This window comes from Balaenoptera acutorostrata, chromosome 15 (assembly GCF_949987535.1).
Source record: "Balaenoptera acutorostrata chromosome 15, mBalAcu1.1, whole genome shotgun sequence".
NCBI lineage: Eukaryota > Metazoa > Chordata > Mammalia > Artiodactyla > Balaenopteridae > Balaenoptera > Balaenoptera acutorostrata.
This window is the reverse complement of record NC_080078.1, coordinates 59913203-59932131: the sequence shown is the minus strand read 5'-3', so window position 1 is coordinate 59932131 and position 18929 is coordinate 59913203. Positions and strand designations below refer to the sequence as shown.

General features: G+C 43.3%; 1 protein-coding gene across 3 annotated transcripts in view; it reads left to right on the top strand.

Annotated features, from left to right (window-relative positions):
- Nucleotides 1–4623: 4623 nt before the first annotated feature.
- The window catches only part of PTPRA (protein tyrosine phosphatase receptor type A), a 187936-nt gene continuing 173630 nt past the window's right edge, over nt 4624–18929 (top strand). For all 3 annotated transcript variants that reach the window (XM_057529228.1, XM_057529224.1, XM_057529225.1), the window contains exon 1: nt 4624–4916. The gene's annotated coding sequence lies outside the window, so the exon portion shown is untranslated. The remainder of the gene's footprint in view (nt 4917–18929) is intronic.

Here is an 18929-nt window from a genome sequence, read left to right as displayed (position 1 = left end):
GGGATTTTTTTCCTCCTCAGTCTTGCCCCCACAGTTCTCCACTGCCCTGGTACCTCTTCAGTGCCTTTTTTTTCTTGGCCACGCTGTGTGGCATGTGGGATCTTAGTTCTCCGACCAGGGATGGAACCTGTGCCCCCGGCAGTGGAAGCGTGGAGTTCTAACCACGGGACCGCCAGGGAATTCCCTTCAGTGCTTTTAACAAATGTTTTCTCCAGCTTTTCTAACTAGAAAAAGAGTTGGAACCATCCAACCCAGTCCTCTTCCTCTGGAAGGGGGGCCCTGGGCAGTGCATTTAGAATGTACACAATAAAAGCCTGTGTCCCCAAACATACAGCATATTTACTCATGTGATATACAAACACTAAGCACTGTACATGCGAGGACTTCCCTCGTGGTCCCGTGGTTAAGACTTGGCGCTCCCAGTGCAGGGGGCCCGGGTTCAATCACTGGTTGGGGAACTAAGATCCCACATGCCTTGACTAATCCTGCGGGCCACAACTACTGAGTTCGGCACGCTCTAGGACCCACGTGCTGCAACTAGAGAAGCCCTTGTGTCGCAACGAAGACCCAGCGCAGCCAAAATAAATTAATTAATGAATTTTAAAACACTGTACATGTGAAGTTTTAGAAATATGTGAGAAATAACGACATACAGTGATTACAACTTTATAAAAAGTGTGTATGCGTGTGGAGAAGCACTGGAATTGTCCATGGGTAGACTTGTTTGAAAATTAAAAGCAGTTTTGTGTACTTTCTTGTAAAGATAAACTTAGATCTCCTCCCCCCCAACATTTTATCCTGAAAACTAAAAAACATACAGCTAAGTTGAAAGAATTTACAGTGAACACCTGTATACCCACCACCTGGATTCTACCATTAACATTTTACTATGCTTAATTTTCATACATCTGTCTATCCCTCTATCCATCCCTCTATCCATTTTATTAATCCATCTTATTTTTGATGCATTTCAGAGTAAGTTGCAGTCATTGGTATAGTACCTCCCTCTAAATACTTCAGAATGCATTTCATTAACTAGAGTTCATTATTTGTGTGCAATTTTTTCTTTTCAGACAAAATATATATAATGCTCAGCTTTTAAGTGTACATTTGCTGAGTTTTGACAAATGCATACACTTATAGTGATTTGTGTGTTTTTTTTTTTGACCATGCCATGTGGCATGTGGGATCTTACTTCCCCGACCAGAGATCGAACCCACAACCCCTGCATTGGAAGCCTGGAGTCTTAACCATTGGACTGCCAGGGAAGTCCCTAAATAGTGATATATTAAAAACAACTGGTTTGCTGCACACAAAAATTTTTAAAAAAACAACTAAGATTTATTTTTCAAATCCTTGGTTGCTCAACTGTAATTAGTGTAAAATGCCTTCTCTACCCTGAGCAATTTGCACAGCAGGCCTGGGCCTACAGTAACAGGTAGGGTCATCTTGGCCAATGGAAGGAACTAGGATTGAGCCTTGGACCAGGATTTTGGGCCTGGGGGCAGAGAATTTGGAAACATTTCTTCTGGTTTAGGATATCCATGGGTATCCCTGGAGTGAGAGTTGGGGCAAAGGCTCCTATAAGCCATCTTCTCAGGGTGAGGGGGCTGTAGTTTCTTTTAGGTACAAAACTCCGGCAAATGACCCTTGGGAATAGAACAGTGAATGGCCTGGGAAGTCACTTGGCTCTCATTTACTTCAACTTTGTATCATACTGCCTTGCTTTATTTTCATTATAGCATTTAGGAAATTTTTTTGTTCACTTGTTTATTGTCTGTCTCCCCATCTAGACTGTAAGTTCCTGAGAGCAGAGACCTTTTCTGTCTTACTCCCTGCTGTGTCCAGCTCATGGTCGGCAGCACTTAATAAGTATTTGTTGAACAAATGACTCATTGGTCCATTTACTAGATGGGGAAAGGAGGCCCCGAAAGGGGAAGTGACTTGCCTAAAGGAACAGGAGTCCTTTACTCACACCCTCCAGTTCTCCTAGTCTAATCCTTCTCTAATGAAACCTGTGACTTCTGGGGCACCTGTGAGGTGGCTGACAAGTGCCTACCGCTAGGTGTGTGCTCCTTTGGGCTGGGACTAAAGCAGGGTCTAAGAGCAGAAGACTGCCTCCCCACCCTCTCTCAGTTCCTCTCCTCTCCTCTCCTCTCCTCTCCTCTCCTCTCCTCTCCTCTCCTCTCCTCTCCACTCCTCTCCTCTTGGAAGATAGCCCTTTGCCTTGTGGTGATGGGTGGAGCTGTGGACACCCTGGGCATCAGGTAGGATGGGGAGTCTGGACAGGTCTCCACAGGCAGGCAGCTGAGGATGGGACTCTGTCCTCTCCCACTGCAAATAGGGTCTGTGTGGTCGCCAAACTGAAATTTCCTTCTCAGGGTCTCCAGGATGGAATATGCAAGGCCCTGTCTCTCCTTGGTGTGAGGTCCTGTCACCTCTGCACACACACCACAAATGCTCTGACCCCAATGCAGCTGTCTCATGGAGAGAAGGAACTGCATTTCCTGAGGATGGGTTACTTGCCAAACTGCACATGCCTGTAATTCTCGGTACAGCCTTGGGAGGTTCCAGGAAGAGTAGCAGAGGGAGACTCGGGTCAAGCAACCAGTGGTGAGGCTTGAACCCCAGGGCTCTCTGACTACCACACCCAACCACAGCATTTTCCCAAGTGTGGTCAGATCTGGTGGGGATCCTTCAGATGACCTCAAGGATGAATGCTTTTTATTATAATATATATTTATATTAATGTAGGTTAGGAAATACAAGTAGCATGTGAAACCCTTTTATGGTAGTATAAGTAAAACTATAAATAAAAAAATAAACCAAAAGAAACATACTAAGAAATAGTAGTGTAGGTCAGATGTAGGTAAGGCAAGCCTGGTGGGGTTTAGTTCTAGCATACTGCTATCCTAGCTACCCAGGGATCTCCAGCACTCACAGTCATTATTTTTCAGGGTTTCCAAACACTTGAGTTCAGGCTTTTTCACCTTTGCAGTTCAGTGTGTGGATAGAGTGAGTTTTTCTACTTTCTGGGTAACTTAAGTGGTTGGTGTATAGAAGGACCTGCCCTCATTCGCTGCCCTTGGGGCTCTAACAGGAGACTGGGTGTGTGGCCTCTGGTCTTTGGGCTGGAGTGTCTGTCGGGCAGAGGCGTCTAGGATTCGGTCATTTCACAACACCTCTGGGCCAACCCTGCTGAGAGGGAGTGGGAGACACAAGTCCTACTCAAGGAGGGACTTCCCTGCTGGGGAGGGGATGCCCCGAAGGACGCCCGCCGCACCCGGTATTCCCAGGCCGTGGCTCTGGTCAGCACACGCTTATTCCACAAATCGGGGCAGCGGGGTGCATAGAGTTCCAAATTGACGCCCCAACTGCAGGCGGTGGTGGGGACTGGAGGTGGTCGCTGATGTGGGCTTCAGCTCCTTCGCCTAAATGTCCCCGCCATGAAAACGGATTGCAACCAGCCACAGACCCTTCCCCTGGGGCGCGTTGAACGTGGGACTGTCTTCCGGGCCACCGACGGGAGAGGGAGGCTCCCCACCGCTAACCCCAGGCAGCTCAGGCTGCGGGTCAGGAATGAAGGGTCTCCCAGCAAGCTCTGCTTGCACACTGCTGGGCAATCTTTCTCCAGCCTACAGACTCCCCGCCACTCCCCCTGTGCGGGTCCTGGCGCGTCCGAGGGACCCTGCGTGGGGACTACAACCTGAGGAGTGTCTCACCCGGCACCCACCATGACTGTGTAATCGGCCTTCAGCGATTCCTTAAGTCCTGCAGCCTGGGAACCCGCTGTTGCCGGGCATACTAACCGATGGCTTTGAAGTGCCCACGTGCGGCGGGGTGCGCTGGGGAGGAGATCCGCACCTCCCACCCGGCCCCTGGTCCCTGGCCTCAGGGGGAGACGCATCTCCCGGTCCTCTCGGCGCTTTGAACCTCCCGTTCCCCCGCCAGGCCTATCGCAAACACCCCCACCGCAGAGCACCGTGTGTCGTGTTTCTACCCGGCTCGGTGCAAGGCAGGCCCGGATATGCGCCTCTGGAAAGCTGGGGAGAATTCCCTGGGGCTCGGGTGGGGATGGCTAGGCTGACTTGATGAAAGACCACAGCCACGGTGCTAGGCCTCTTCTAGGGGTTTTGCAGGTTCCTCTCCCTACCCATTGAGAGCCTCCGCCCTTTAAATACTTTGCAGCAATTAGAAAAAGGGGGGGGGGGGTTGTTGGGAACCCGTTTGGAGACAGGAGTGGAAAGACGACTTTTGAGTTCCAGGCCGCCCTGATCGCTAGACATTGGTGTAACTTGTGTTTGGCCTCAGTTTCCGCATCTGTAAACTGGGAAGAAGGCCCACATTCAGGGAGGTGGGACAGTAGAGAGGCGGAAGGTGTTGGTGCACGGTCGGCCGGTGCTCCCAGGGTCATGTGCGCTGCCGTGGGGCGCACATCTCCCGGGCCATCAGTGAGACGGTGACAGTGAGACCCGGCCTTGCGCCCCAGGCTGGCAGGCGAGCTAGCGCTCGGAGGCGCGCAAGGGCGGGGCCCAGGAGAGCCAGGAGACGCCCGTTCTGTCTGGGCCAACCAGCGCCCGTCTCTGAACCACCAATGAGGAGGCTCTTTACAGCCAAGGCCGGGTCGGGAGTGAGGCTGCGGCGAGTGCGGTGCTGACAGAGACGCGCGCGCGCGCGTTCCACCTCGGACCCGAGGCTGCCGCCGCCATCACTGCGGCCCCCCCGGTAGCCTCTCAGCCGCTGCCCCTCAGCCGCTTCCCCTCGCCATGGAGGCGAGGCCGCCGCCGCCGCCGCGGGGCTCCGAGCCGTGGGCCGGGCGGCGGCCCTGAGGGCGTGTGGCGGGCCGAGACGCCGCCGCGGCACAGAGGCGGAGCCGCCGTCCTCGTCCCCAGCGGTCCCGCCCAGCGCCGGACTCGGTGAGTGTTTGCGGCTGCCGCCGCCCAGGCGGGCTCCGGAGGTTGGGGGGGGGGGCGGCTCCCGGGAGCGGGTGGGAGGGGTCCCCGGCCCGATCCCAAATCCATCTTTTCCGGGCCGGATCCATCCGGCTTCTCCAGGGATCCTACATCCTTGCGCTTTCCGTGTGTGTGTGTGTCTGTGTCTGTTTGTGGTGGGGGGTGTCCCCGGAAACGCTGTCCGTGTGTGGGTGGGGTGGGGTGGGGTGGGGGGTGTCCCCGGAAACGCGCCGGCCCGGGCACCGACCCCTCTCTACTGCCCAGGAACTTTGCGTGTGTCCTCCTGGGGTCGGGCCGGGGCGCTGCCATAGTTCATTCTGAAAGAAGAAATTTGGATAGTGAGAACAGAATTTGCTCAGGTCCATTTAATGGGAAGAAAGAGGAGAACTCCTGGCACGAGAAAATTTGCTCTTGCAGTGACCAACTTTTCTTCCCCGGGCCCCTCTCTTTACCGTCCACTCCCTACAGTTGAGGCCTCTTAGGAAGGGAAGCAGGGGCTCAGTGCTGCCCAGAATTTAAAATGAGCCAATTGGGAATGCAGGTCCCCTTCCTTTTTTTTTTTTTTACTTTTGGTGAATAACACAAAGAATACCGTTTTTTGAAAAATTAGTTCCTAATTGTATTTCCTGAAGATAAAAATAATAATGGCAGAGCTGAGCCCAATGTTGAGGGTTTGTTTGTTTTTTTTTTTTTGAGGTCAGTGAATGATGTTTGTAAGACAGGAAAATAGGAATGTTTAAAACCTCTCTAAGAGGGTGAATGCCTTCAGAAGCCTTTGCCCAGGGTAGGGATCCCTGCTCTAGAACCAGTCACATCTCCCGGAAGATCTCTTCTCTTGCCACCTGCTTGCTGTTAAGGCAGCTCTAGAACCAGAAGATGGTGGGCAAGGAGAGGACTGGCGGTGGAAGATGGGCGAACATCTTCCTGCCCGACCACTCCTTTACAAAACACAGATCTGGTGCTGTCACTTGTTTACTTAAAACTCCCTCGCTTTCCTTTACCCATAGGGTGAATGAAGCCCAAAATGCCTTAACAGGTCCTACAGGGCACTTGACAGTCTTGCTTCAACTTACTCTTTTACTTTTAGCTGAATCCTTCAATTCTCCTTCCTTTTATTCCCCTCTCTGGTCAATCAGAATTGCTTGACTGCCTATTTTTTGCTTGTGTGATCCTCTTTCCTCCCCACCTTTATCTGCCAACCTCCACCTCTTCCTTTAAAGCCCTTCTCATTTGAGAAGCTTGATGAGGGCAGGAGCTGTGTCTTGTTCAACTGTTCATCTTCCATATTGAGAGGTTTCTTCTTCCCGATTGTCTTATTGTCCCATCTCTTCCACTTATGTTTACTTCCAGGTACCCACTTCCTGAGAAAATCTTTTTTTTTTTTTTAATTCAATGGAGTCTTTTTTCTTTTTTTGGCTGCGTTGGGTCTTCGTTGCTGTGCATGGGCTTTCTCTAGTTGCAGCAAGTGGGGCTACTCTTTGTTGCGGTGCACGGGCTTCTCATTGCCGTGCCTTCTTGTTGCGGAGCATGGGCCCTAGAGTGCATGGGCTTCAGTAGTTGCAGCGTATGGGCTCAGCAGTTGTGGCTCGCAGGCTCTAGAGCGCAAGCTCAGTAGTTGTGGCGCACGGGCTTAGTTGCTCCGTGGCATGTGGGATCTTCCCGGACCAGGGATCAAAACTGTGTCTCCTGTATTGGCAGGCAGATTCTTAACCACTGCGCCACCAGGGAAGTCCCCTGAGAGGATCTTTCCTGAGTGTTTCCTGCTTGGCGTGCACACTTACGACTTTTAGTATCTTGATTCCTCATCTCTTCATGTCCATCCTATCCAGCCCCCATAAGTAATCAACAGGCAGAAACTGGCAGGTCTCATATCCCACTGGCCTTCAATCTGCTCAACTGTCTCTGAAAGGCTAAAAGCCCCACCATCTCTTTTTCACCTCTGCCTGCCTGAAGTGGCCTGGCTATGTGCGTACTGTAAGGCAGGGTACAATCTAGGAGGCTGTTCACTGGGTACCTTTTAGACACTAATTTACCACCTAGGTGAAATTCGGAAACCAGAAAAGCCAGTCCTCTGACTGAACTACATTCACATGTATTCTGTTTGCCAGGCGAAGTGCTTGGCATACAGGATAAAAGTGGGGAAGTCACATCTTTACCTTTGAGGGGCTCACAGCTTAATGCAGGACAAGTGGATACAAATACTTATATCACAGGTACTATGAGAGTGTAATAATACCTTTTATTTGCCTTGTGTTAGGCTAGGTAATAAATGCTTTCCATGAATTATCTTATATAATCCTTTCTACCATCATGTGGTGGCTAATTCTTACTAGACAAGGGTGGAAACTGAGCCCATACAGTGTGCAGATGAGGGAATAGTCAGGATTTGAATCTTGGCAGTTTAGTTACAGAGTATCTGCCTGGCTGTATAGACAGCATTCCCTCCGTGGGTGGTCTGAGAAAACTTGACTGGAAGGGAGCCTTTGGGTCATGAAGGATAGATAGGAGTTTATGTATGGTGGACAGGATACAGGAAAGAAGGAGCAGCACAGGCAGGCTTGGAGGTGGAAGGAACCCATTGTCCTTGGGGAGCAGGGAGAGGTTAAACGTAGTTGGATTGAGTAGAGGGAAGAAGGGCGGGAGATGAGATTAGGTTGGCTTGAAGGGCTGTAAGTGCTGTGTTAGAGTTTGGGCAGTGGAGACTTTAAAGGGGGATTTTAAAGGAGGTCAGGGGGACTTCCCTGGTGGTGCAGAGGTTAAGAATCTGCCTGCCAATGCAGGGCACATGGGCTCGAGCCCCGGTCCGGGAAGATCCCACATGCCGTAGTGCAACTAAGCCCGTGTACCACAACTACTGAGCCTGTGCTCTAGAGCCCGCGAGCCACAACTACTGAGCCTGCGTGCCACAACTACTGAAGCCGGTGCACCTAGAGCCCGTGCTCCACAACAAGAGAAGCCACTGCAATGAGAAGCCCGCGCACCGCAACGAAGAGTAGCCTCCGCTCGCCACGACTAGAGAAATCCCGCACACAGCAACAAAGACCCAAGGCAGCCAAAAATAAAAATAAACAAAATAAAATAAATTTAAAAAACAAAAGATAAAGGAGGTCAGGGACTTGGGCAGACCAGGCTTTCAAAAGGTCATTCAGGGGCAGTGTGGGGCCAGATGTTAATACCCCTCCAATTTAGGAGGCAATGGTGAGGCTTCACAGAGGCAGAATCACAGCCTCTTAGACCCAGAGTGAGGCCTAAAGAGAATACTGCTGAGTTTTGGGAACAGGTCATACTTATGAGAAAAAATTCCAGCAGTATGAAAACGTATGTATAGAGAAATGCCTCCCTTCTACCCTGACCTCCCCTGAGATGGTTGAAGTTTCCAGTTTCTGTGGCTTTACATAGACACTCTTGCTGTATAAACATTTATCTGCCTATCCATACTCCTACCCCATGGTACATACCAGTCACATCTTGCTCTTTTTTTTTTCACTGCTGTTCGGCTTGGCTTGTGGGATCTTAGTTCCCTGACCAGGGATCAAACCTGGGCCCTCTGCAGTGAAAGCACAGAGTCCTTACCACTGGACTGCCAGGGAATTCCCATATCTTGCTCTTTTTTACTTAACATAGGAAAATCATTACTTAACTTAGGAAATCATTACATATTAGTACATATAGAGCTATTTATTCTTTTTATTTTATTGATATTCTTTTACTTATTTCATTGTTTGGCTGCACCATTATTTGTAACTAGTTTTTGGATTAAACAACATTTAAGTTGTTTCCAGGTTTTTCTATTACGGCATTATAATGAATATCCTTCTACATACTTTGTTATGAGCTCATGTGTAAAATTATCTGAATTGTATATTTTTAGAAGTGGAATTACTGGGTCAAAGGATACGTGTGCATTTTAAATTTGTAGACATGTAGCCAAATTACCACCCCTTGGAGGGGGTTGTACTAACTTATCCTCTTTCCAAAAATGTGAGTGGACTCAGAGTATGTATCAGGGTAGCCTGGGATGCTTTTTCAGATAGACTGCTTTTTCAGATGCTTTCCCCTCACCTAACCTCCTCCCCTCATGGGATTCTAGCCTATTTCTTTCTATCTGCAGAAGGAGACATTGAGTCTCAGAAGGATAAAGTGACTTGTGCAAGACAGTGGGTGGTGGTTGTTTTTTTAAGCGGCTCTGATATTTGTATTTGCCCAGCATCTTTCACTGGAGGTTCTCAGAGTCAGTTTGTAAACATTGTTGCATTGTTTTTCTCCACTTTCATGTGGGAAAAATGAGGTGCAGGTGAAGCTTAAGTTATAAGCAGGAATCTGGCCAAATATACAATCTTGTCTTTTTACTTCTAATGTAATAACTAATAAATGTTCCCAAATGACAAATTTGAAGAAATTTTTTTAGTGAGTCTGAGTACAACAAAAATAGCAATAATATAACACTAACAATACAATTGAGCAACAAACCCTCAAATAACCCAATGTTAAAATTTGTTTTAGTATATTCTCTGTAGAAAAGAGAATCCATTAAATGTGAAATTGTATTTACTTTAAATTCACATCCATTTGTGTCAGTGTATAGGCATAGATTTTTTTTTAATAGTTATAACCTTTTATATGTACATGGCAAGTAAAGTACATACAGCATATGATTTTTGTATTCTTGAATAACATCAAATATTTTATATTTACTCATTTTGTTTATCATTTTAAATCACAGAATAGTATTCTATGCATTGATAGCCGTAGTTTGTGCGATCGTTTTTTATTTTCTTTTTCTCTCTCCTTTTTACTATTATAAACGGTACTTCTGAGCACCCTTGTTCAAATACTTCTTTTGGATTATTTTCTTGCACTCTTGCCCCTAAAATGGGTTCACTGCATCAGAATATGGTTTCAGTGCCGAATTGCTATCTAGAAAGGTTGAACTAGTTTACAACATCATCAGCAATTTTTGTGGCCCTATTTCCTGACAATACAGCCAATGCTATTACAAACAAAACTTAATATTTGGGCTTCCCTGGTGGTGCAGTGGTTAAGAATCTGCCTGCCAATGCAGGGGACATGGGTTCGAGCCCTGGTCCGGGAAGATCCCACATGCTGTGGAGCAACTAAGCCCGTGCGCCGTAACTACTGAGAGCCGTGTGCCACAACTACTGAAGCCCGCACGCCTAGAGCCCGTGCTCTGCAACAAGAGAAGCCACCACAGTGAGAAGCCTGTGCACCGCAATGAAGAGTAGCCTCTGCTTGCTGCAACTAGAGAAAGCCCACACGCAGCAACGAAGACCCAGCGCAGCCGAAAATAAAATAAATTTTAAAAAACCTAATATTTGATTTTGTTAATTTAAAAGAAATGTAGTAGTACTTTGAGTTAGGTTTAATTTACGCTTCTTTAGAAAAACTTTAGAAAAAAATCTAAATGAGCTACTAAATGAGTTTTAGCAGCTCATTTAGATTTTGAATGAAGTACGGTGCTGTGTTATATATCATATCCAAGTGTTGTGTAGCTAAAGTCAACTTTTTTTTGAAGAAAGACATGGTTGATAGGACAGAAATATTGTGGAAATTTAGAATAAGATCATACTGGTATGAAATAGAAAACTGGGTGCTGTTCAGTAGAAAATACCAGACATTGTGCTGGTAGTTAGGGATACTCCAGAGTAACATGGATGTGATGTCAGTCCTTATGGGCTAATGCAGAAGGCAGACATTAATCACCTTATGGTAATTATAGATGTGATCAAAGGGGAAGAATAAGATGTCTTGGGAACGCCAGAGAATTTCAACAATGCTTGCAGTTTAAACAACACAGAGACCCTGAGCTAGGAAGGGGTTGGGTACCTTAGGTATATATATATGTATATATATATTTTTTAATTCCCTAGGTGATTCTAATATGCAGCCAGGGTTGAGAACCACTGGACTAGAGAGAAGCAGGGGCCAGAGTTGAGGGCCTTATACACCATGCAAGGATTTTGGACTTTATTGTGAAGGCAGAGCTAAGCCATTGAAGGATTTCAAAGAGGAGTGAACTGATCTGATTTGCAGTTGTGAAAAGTTCACTGTGGCTGCAATCCAGAGCAGTAGTTTTCCAAATGAGGTGGATAAGATGCTGGGATGCTGAACTTTTTATTATTTTTATCTAAAAAATGATAAAACATTACATTTAGGGACTGTCACTGGCATCTTCTTGGGTCTGTAGGTCAAACAGTGTTTGGGTGTCCAGAAGTAAGAGAGGGGAGTTCTGCAGTAAGCAAGCACAGCTGTATATATACATTTTTAAAAAATTTTTTATTTATTTGTTTATTTGGCTGAGCTGGGTCTTAGTTGTGGCACGAGAGATCTTTGTTGCGGCATGCGGGATCTTTAGTTGCGGCATGTGAACTCTTAGTTGCAGCATGTGGGATCTACCAGGGATCAAACCCAGGCCCCCTGCATTGGGAGCACGGAGCCTTAGCCACTGGACCACCAGTGAAGTCCCTGTATACATACATTTGCTTTCAGTGTATTGCAACATATTGATAACAGTTTATATTATTCAGTTTTCATTAAACTAACCTTCACAAAATGAACAAGCGGCTTAAAAAGATCCCTGCAAAGAAACCAGTGATTGAAGAAAATATTAATAACGCAAGCACAAGGAAACAGACAAACAAAATGGCAGAGCTGACCCTTGTCTAGCTCCTATTGTGAAGTCCTGGTGAGCAGTTTTGGTTTTTTTTTTAGTATTTATTTATTTATTTGGCTGCGCCTGATCTTAGTTGCACCATGCACGTGGGATCTAGTTCTGTGACCAGGGATAGGACCTGGGCTCCCTGCATTGGGAGCTCGGAGTCTTAACCACTGGACCACCAGGGAAGTCCCCGCTCAGTGAGCTATTGGGTCAGATTAAATAAGTCAACTCGTATTACATTGGAAAGTATCAAGAACTCTATTTGAAACATAGACTTAAATCCTCTGTCATTATAGGAATCTTGTTTTAAGATTATGTGGAACCTGAGATATTAAATAGTAAAATATGAGGCTATCACTAGTGACAAGACATTTGAAAACTAAGCATCTGGAGCATAAAGAGAAGCTCTGCATGTTTTTTCCCCCCAATGATGTTTAAAGTCATAGCCTGGGGAGTTCCCTGGCGGTGCAGTGGTTAGGACTCAGCGCTTTCACTGCCGTGGCCCAGGTTCAATCCCTAGTGGGGGAACTAAGATCCCCCCAAGCCATGCGGTGCAGCCAAAAAGAAAAGAAAAAAAAAGAAAAAAAGGCATAGGCTATTCAATCAGATGCTGTACATAATTTTACTAACCTAATGATTAAAGTATCTATTTCAAGGTTTTCTGTTCTTATAAATGAGCAAAAGGCACATACCATTGGCAGGTTCTCCTGTCCGCACTGCCTGCACCCGCAAAAAGGCTGATATAGTGTATGGAAAATAATACATCAAGAAGCTAAGACTAAATTTTGTTTGCATATACTCTTGTAAGATGTAGTAAATGTTGCTGAAGATTTGAACAAGCAATATTAGAATAAAATTTTTAGTGTTGGAGGTTTGCTACATAGTTTTAAAAGTATAGAAGCTTCTAGCATGCCTTAGTATTTGCTAGATTCTCTTTATTAAAAGAAATCCAAGAAAAATCACTTCTTTTGTGAGCTACTGGAGAAAGTTATACTGGAGAAGACATTCTTAATAGTAAATGACTGCCTTCATAACATTGCTGTATGAAATAATTGTCTAAATGTAAACAGAACAGCCACTTGAATGAAAAATGAAATGCGTTCATTGTCTCTTCATGAACTATTGAGGCAGGTTATCTTGTTGGCTATCTTGTGGTGGAGTTGTTGATGTTATACATTTTACTTTTACCAAAAAAAAAAAAAAAGCCTACTTTTCCTGTGATAAATGGCTATCTAGCTAACATTATTTGAGAAGTTAATATCCTTAATCTGTCTCTTCAAGTAAAGACGTTATTTTAACAGTGAATGAGAAAGTAACGTCTTTTTTCTTACAAGTATGCTATGGGATAGCATCTTCCTTGTAATTTAAAAAAAAAGCTTTATCATGATATAATTTACATACTATAAAATTCAGCCTTTTAAAGTGTACAGTCAGTGATTTTTAGTGTATTTGTGGAGTTGTGCAACCATCACCATTATCTAATTTCAGAACATTTTCATCACACCAAGGAGAAACCCTGCACCCATTACCTTCACTCCCCATCCCACCCTCCCTCCAGCCTCTGGCAGCCCCTAGTCTTTCTGTTTGCCTATTCTGGACATTTTATATAAATGGAATCATATAAAATGTGGCCTTTGTTGACTGACTTAATTAGCATAATGTTTTGGGGAGTTCATTCATGTTGTAGCATGAATTCATTCATTCCTTTTTATAGCTGAATAAATAATCCATTGTATAGATATATTGTTTATCTATTCATCAGTTAGTGAATTTTTGAGTTGTTTCCACTTCTTGGCTATTACGATTAATGCCGCTGTGAGCATTCATGCACAAGTACATGTGCGGGCATACGTTTTCATTTCTCTTGGATATAGAGTGGAATTGCTGGGTTAAATGGGTCTGTTTAACTTTAGAGGAATTGGCAAACTATTTTGTAAAGCACTTGTGCCATTTTACATTCCCAGCAGCAATGCACAAGGGTTCCAGTTTCTACACATCCTCACCAATATTTGTTATGCTGTCTTTTTGACTGTAGCTATCTTAGTGGTATGAAGTGATAGTTCATTGTAGTTTGATTTGCATTTCCCCAGTGACTCATGAGCTCATTGTGATTTTCTTGCATCTATAAAAACTCTCATATTTTTACACATGAAAAACTTGGAAACATAAATTTCTTACCTGATAAACATCTCCAAATGTATTTCCAAAAAAATTTCCAGATGATCTAATGAAATAAAAGACCTAGACATTGATCATCAGTTGCTATTAAAACCAGTAGGGAACTTTATAATAGAAGAATCAGAATGACAATCTTCTAATCAGTCATAACATCTCTAAAATGGGTACAACCAAACTTTATGTTCCTCTCATGCGGTACAATAGGAAAAATATAACACCATTCATGAAATAGTCTTTCCCTACCCAAATCAAATCAAACCTGACTCTAATTAAGCATCTAGATCTAACAATCAGCTTATAGAATGTAATTAGAAAATTCAGAATGTGAGAAATCCAGTAGGACAAATGAACCCAGTTACTTCAAATAAATGGCAAGAAAAAAAGTGGAGCAACTATTACAGGTTAGAAAAGACTTGAGACATATTAACTAAATGTAATGTGTAGACCTTGATTAGATCCTGTGTCTTACAAATGAACTGTAAAAAGGTATTTATGAGACAATTGGGAGTAATTTGAATACCACTTAATATATTAGATGATTTTTAAACAATTGTTTTAATTTTTTAAAGATATGATAATAGTATTATAGTTACATTAAAAGAAAAAACTTTTTTTTCTTGGAGATATGTACTGAAGTATTTATGGATGAAATGATAGGATGTCTGGAATTTGCTCTAAGATAATTCATTGTGTCTGAGGGTTGTAGGTTATTTACCATTACTGATAATCATTGAAGCTGGATAATAGGTATATAAGGGTTTATTATAGAGTTACTCTTGCTCTTAGTTTTAGTGGGTTTCACATCCATTTGTTAGAAATTTAAAAAGTAAAATCTTCTGACTAGTTTTCAAGAGTAATTTCAAGAGTCGTTTCCTTTTCAAAGGAAGATAGACATTTGCTAGCCAAATTTGAAGGGAAATGTTTGTATAATTGGATGGGGTTGGAAAAAGAAATACCACTTTTTAGTAAGCACAACCATAGTGCTTCTTCCTTTTGGACCCATATTTCTTTTGGACTATGATAGCCATTAAAACCAAGTATTGATTTGAAACCAGACTTTCAGATTGCTTTGTCACAAAGTATTAAAATGAGATTTTCCAAGCATAATAAGAAATATTTGATCATATGGATCACACTAAATATTTTTAAAAGAAGGTTAGTATTAACATCTTAGTGATAGCAGTAATGGTTTTTATATTTTCCCATATGAAAACCATTATTGCAATCATTATTACATTTGGAAATAAATGACTGTTTTTGTGGTATTTATATATATTAGTATCTTTGTCATATTTATTGGTGAACACATGTTGGGGATGTGCGTGTTGATTGATTGGCTGGTGTGCAGTCAAAAAATTTGATTGTCATTACTGTGGAGAATGAACTGGACAGAGCATAGAGACTAATTTCGTGATTGTTAGAGCATATTTGGCCAGGGTTGATGGTGTTCTGGACTGGTTTGGCATAGGGGATGGAGATATGTGGATAAGCATGATTTAAGCAGTAGAAGCATTAGTAGGGTTCCACATTTTTGGCTTTTTTGAAAGTGAACTGAGCTTTTGTATGTGGGGAGAAGTTAAAACCCGGCTGCTATAAATTGTTCAAGAGTTTTCAAATATTGATTGACAAATAACCATCAATTAGTTTTCAAACATTGGTTGACAGGTGGCTTAATGCAATAGTATAAACGCATTAGTACCCCATTAATAAAGAGAATGTCTTCCATTTGGTGTATCAGCAGTACATCAGTATATGGAATAGTTCCAGGACTTCCAGTGTTCCTCTAAAAGGAAAGGTGGGGAAGTGTGGGGGAGAGCTTTCACAGGAATGCTTCTGTTCTGGTGCCCCTTTCCATGTCTCCATTGATTTGAAGGCTTTACCCACCTTTCAAGGAATGAGGCCAGTTCCTGAATCAGTGCTTCTGCTACTGTCTGTGAGACCACTGCTCTCCAGTGCACCTTACTTCCCACCTGGACCTGCTTACTTTGTTAACAGGGGCTGAATATACAGTGACTTCCAACTGGTGTTTCTCTGTTTCTCCATTCTGGGGAGTTAGCCTGGCCCAGAATCTTGCTACTAGTTGGTGGAAGTGATAGAAGATCCTTTTTCTTCCTATAGTTTGTACCCAGTTAGCAATAGTGCTGTTGGTAGCAGTTGTGAACCTCTGAGGCAGTGATTCTCAATAGTGACTGACTGTGGTGGGAAGGAGAAGGTAAATTTGAAAAAGCATCTTTTTAGAAAATGGAAAAAATAATGGCTATATGTTTGTTAAGTGTATATATTTTTAAATTTGCTTCATTTAAAATCATGTATGCATTTGAATGGTACATGTACATGTTAAAATATTCAAATATTAGTACTAAAAATATACAGTAAAAAAGGTAATTCTGTCTCCCTCATCTTCCAAGTTCCCCTTCTCAGAGGCATTCCTAGGCATTATGAACAGTACTTGTGAAACCTTCCAGAAAGAGTCATGCCGGTATACTGTGAGAGTTACTTAAGTTTGACATTTCAACTAACATTTCCTGCTTATTCACTTGCACTTAGCTTTCAGAAGTTCTACTTTGAAGAAGGCTGTTGTAGAGCAAGTAGTGGTTAACAGAGCAGTTCAGTTATGTGTGTTTTGTAATGTCTGAGTGGGGCTTTTGTTCATGAAAAGGACTAAAAATTACTTGGGTTTCAAATTAATGTTCAATTTATTTAAGTGGCAAATTTAAAAACCTAGTTTTTCTTTAGTCTTGTTATTGTACTTGTAAGCATTGTAATTTATGCACAGAAATAAGAACGATAACTTTCACTTGCTCTTTAATTAATGTTAATTCAAGCTTAACTGATTAAATTCCTTCATACCCCTTTGTTAGTGAATTAAATTTTCTTAGATATTTAAAATACATTTATACTGTCAGTCTGTCAAACACTGCCAGTCCTTGAATCAGATTAGTTCCTCCCCCCTCCGCCCCCTGGCCATGTTGCATGGCATGTGGCAATCTTAGTTCCCCGACCAGGGATTACACCCACACCGCCTGCATTGGAAGCATGGAGTCTTAGCCGCTGGACTGCCAGGGAAGTCCCCAGATTGGATTTTGTATTTCTTTCATATTTTCTTTGTCAGGCTTTATAGTTATTTTAATTTGGGGAGTTGGAAGTGACTAGAGTTCATATCCCATACCTGCCATGCTTTGTGAACATGGGCAAAGTATTAATACTTAACCCTTCTGAGACTGTTTCCTCACCTAATAAATGGGTTCAACAGTAGTACTCTTTTACTGCATGTTTGTTTTAAGGATTAGATAGTTCACCCCAAGTGCTTAGCAGAGTTCTTAGCATGTAGTAAACTTTCAGCAAATGTTAGGAAATATTATAATGACCTTGATTTTTGTCTTTCCTCTGTAGTAGTTGGTCAGGATACAGTGTAGCTGCATAACTGATCACAGAGTAACTTTTATCTTCCTGGGGTTTCAGTGGGGGGAAATGTGGCAAGGATGGGAGAGGGAAGAGAGAGGGAGAAGAATCGAGTAAATGGGATAAACTGTACAACATTTGCTTCCTGAACCATCTTCCCCGGAGTTCTGTGACACACTTTCTTGGTTTTTCTCTACCTTTCTGGCCACTCCTCAGTTCCCTTAGGCCTCTCTTCTGTGACTACTCTTTGACTTACCAAAGAGTACATCCTTAGCCCTCTTGTGTTTCATCCTACGCATTGTTCCTGGAAGCACATGCCTATGCCCAGGGTTTCGGCTGCCAGCTCCTTGCTAATTAGGAGAAAATTCGTCCTCGCACTGGCTGATAGCCATCAACCTACTGGTCGTCTTCATTGGACTGTTTCCCAGGCACCTGTAACAGGCTCAGAACTGACCTCATCTTCCCTTTAAATGTGTTACTTTTGTATTCTCTGTCTTGATGAATGACAAAACCCTGTAACCCAAACCAGAAATTTGGATGACACTGTTCTTCTGGTTGGTGATGCATTCCCATCTGTTTTACCTTTAATATTTCTCAAATTTGCCTGCTTTCCCCCACCTCTTCTGTCCCTTAGTTCTGGTTTCTTCTCATTTAGATGACTGCTGCAGATTCCCTAGTTGTCTACCCATTATTATTTCTTTATTCCAGGTCATGTATCACACTGCTGCCAAGAGTGATCTTTTTGACTTCCCTATCTAATAATCATAGCACTCCCCAGTTTAAAATCCTCTGGATAAAATCCAAACTCCTTATCAGAGCAAGTTTTTGCGACCAACCCCTCTTAACCTTTTAGCCTTACCTTTCCCCCATATCCTTGACTGTGCTGTGCTCTTTCAGACCCTCTGTCTTTTGGACTGCCCATCTCCCTCTTTTTTACCTTGCATTATAATTTCTTAGGTAGGGATCAGCTCCTCCAATGAGCATTACCTTATTGACTGTCTCAATTCTGATCTAGGTATAGATCCTTGTGCTATTTCTATCAAGTCACTTAATCATATTGTGTGATAATCCAGACACTTAGATAATAATCCATACATCGACACGTGCAGATTAATGGTTTTAGAAGGATCTTGGTGGTCCAGGATGTATAGTAATATGTAATTTTGCTGAGGCATGGATTCATATTACTTGCACTTTGAGTTTGGTGGCAGCAGGTGAGTTCCCTTAGTTCTTCAGTGAGCCTATAACCTCACTCAGCATCTAAAGCTGTCTTTTTATTATTTCCTTCTTTTTCCTGTTCATTTTCTAGTTTTGTAAGTTTTCTGATTCCCAAGCTGGAAAATACATTTAAACAAGAAACTGTAAGCCCATGTAATGGCTTGAAAACTCATAAGGTTTTTAAGACGTCTTTTTCTTCTCCTCTCTTCTTTCTATCTCCCTTATCTTTGGCATTAAGTTTGTCAGGGGATGCAAATTCAAATATGTCTTTGGAAGCTGGGCAGCTTATATGAATGAGAGAAGTAGATCTCTTGGGTCATATGTCATACTGGAGTTTCCATGGCCTATCTAAAGGAGTTCATATTCAATATTTTTATAACACAGTGTGCTACTAGTTTGCAGCCTTCACTGTAATTGCCAAAGACTGTACCTATACGATTTAGTTTATCTTTCTCTTTGAAACTGAATTCATTAAATAAACAAAAACTTAAGTAACCGTACTA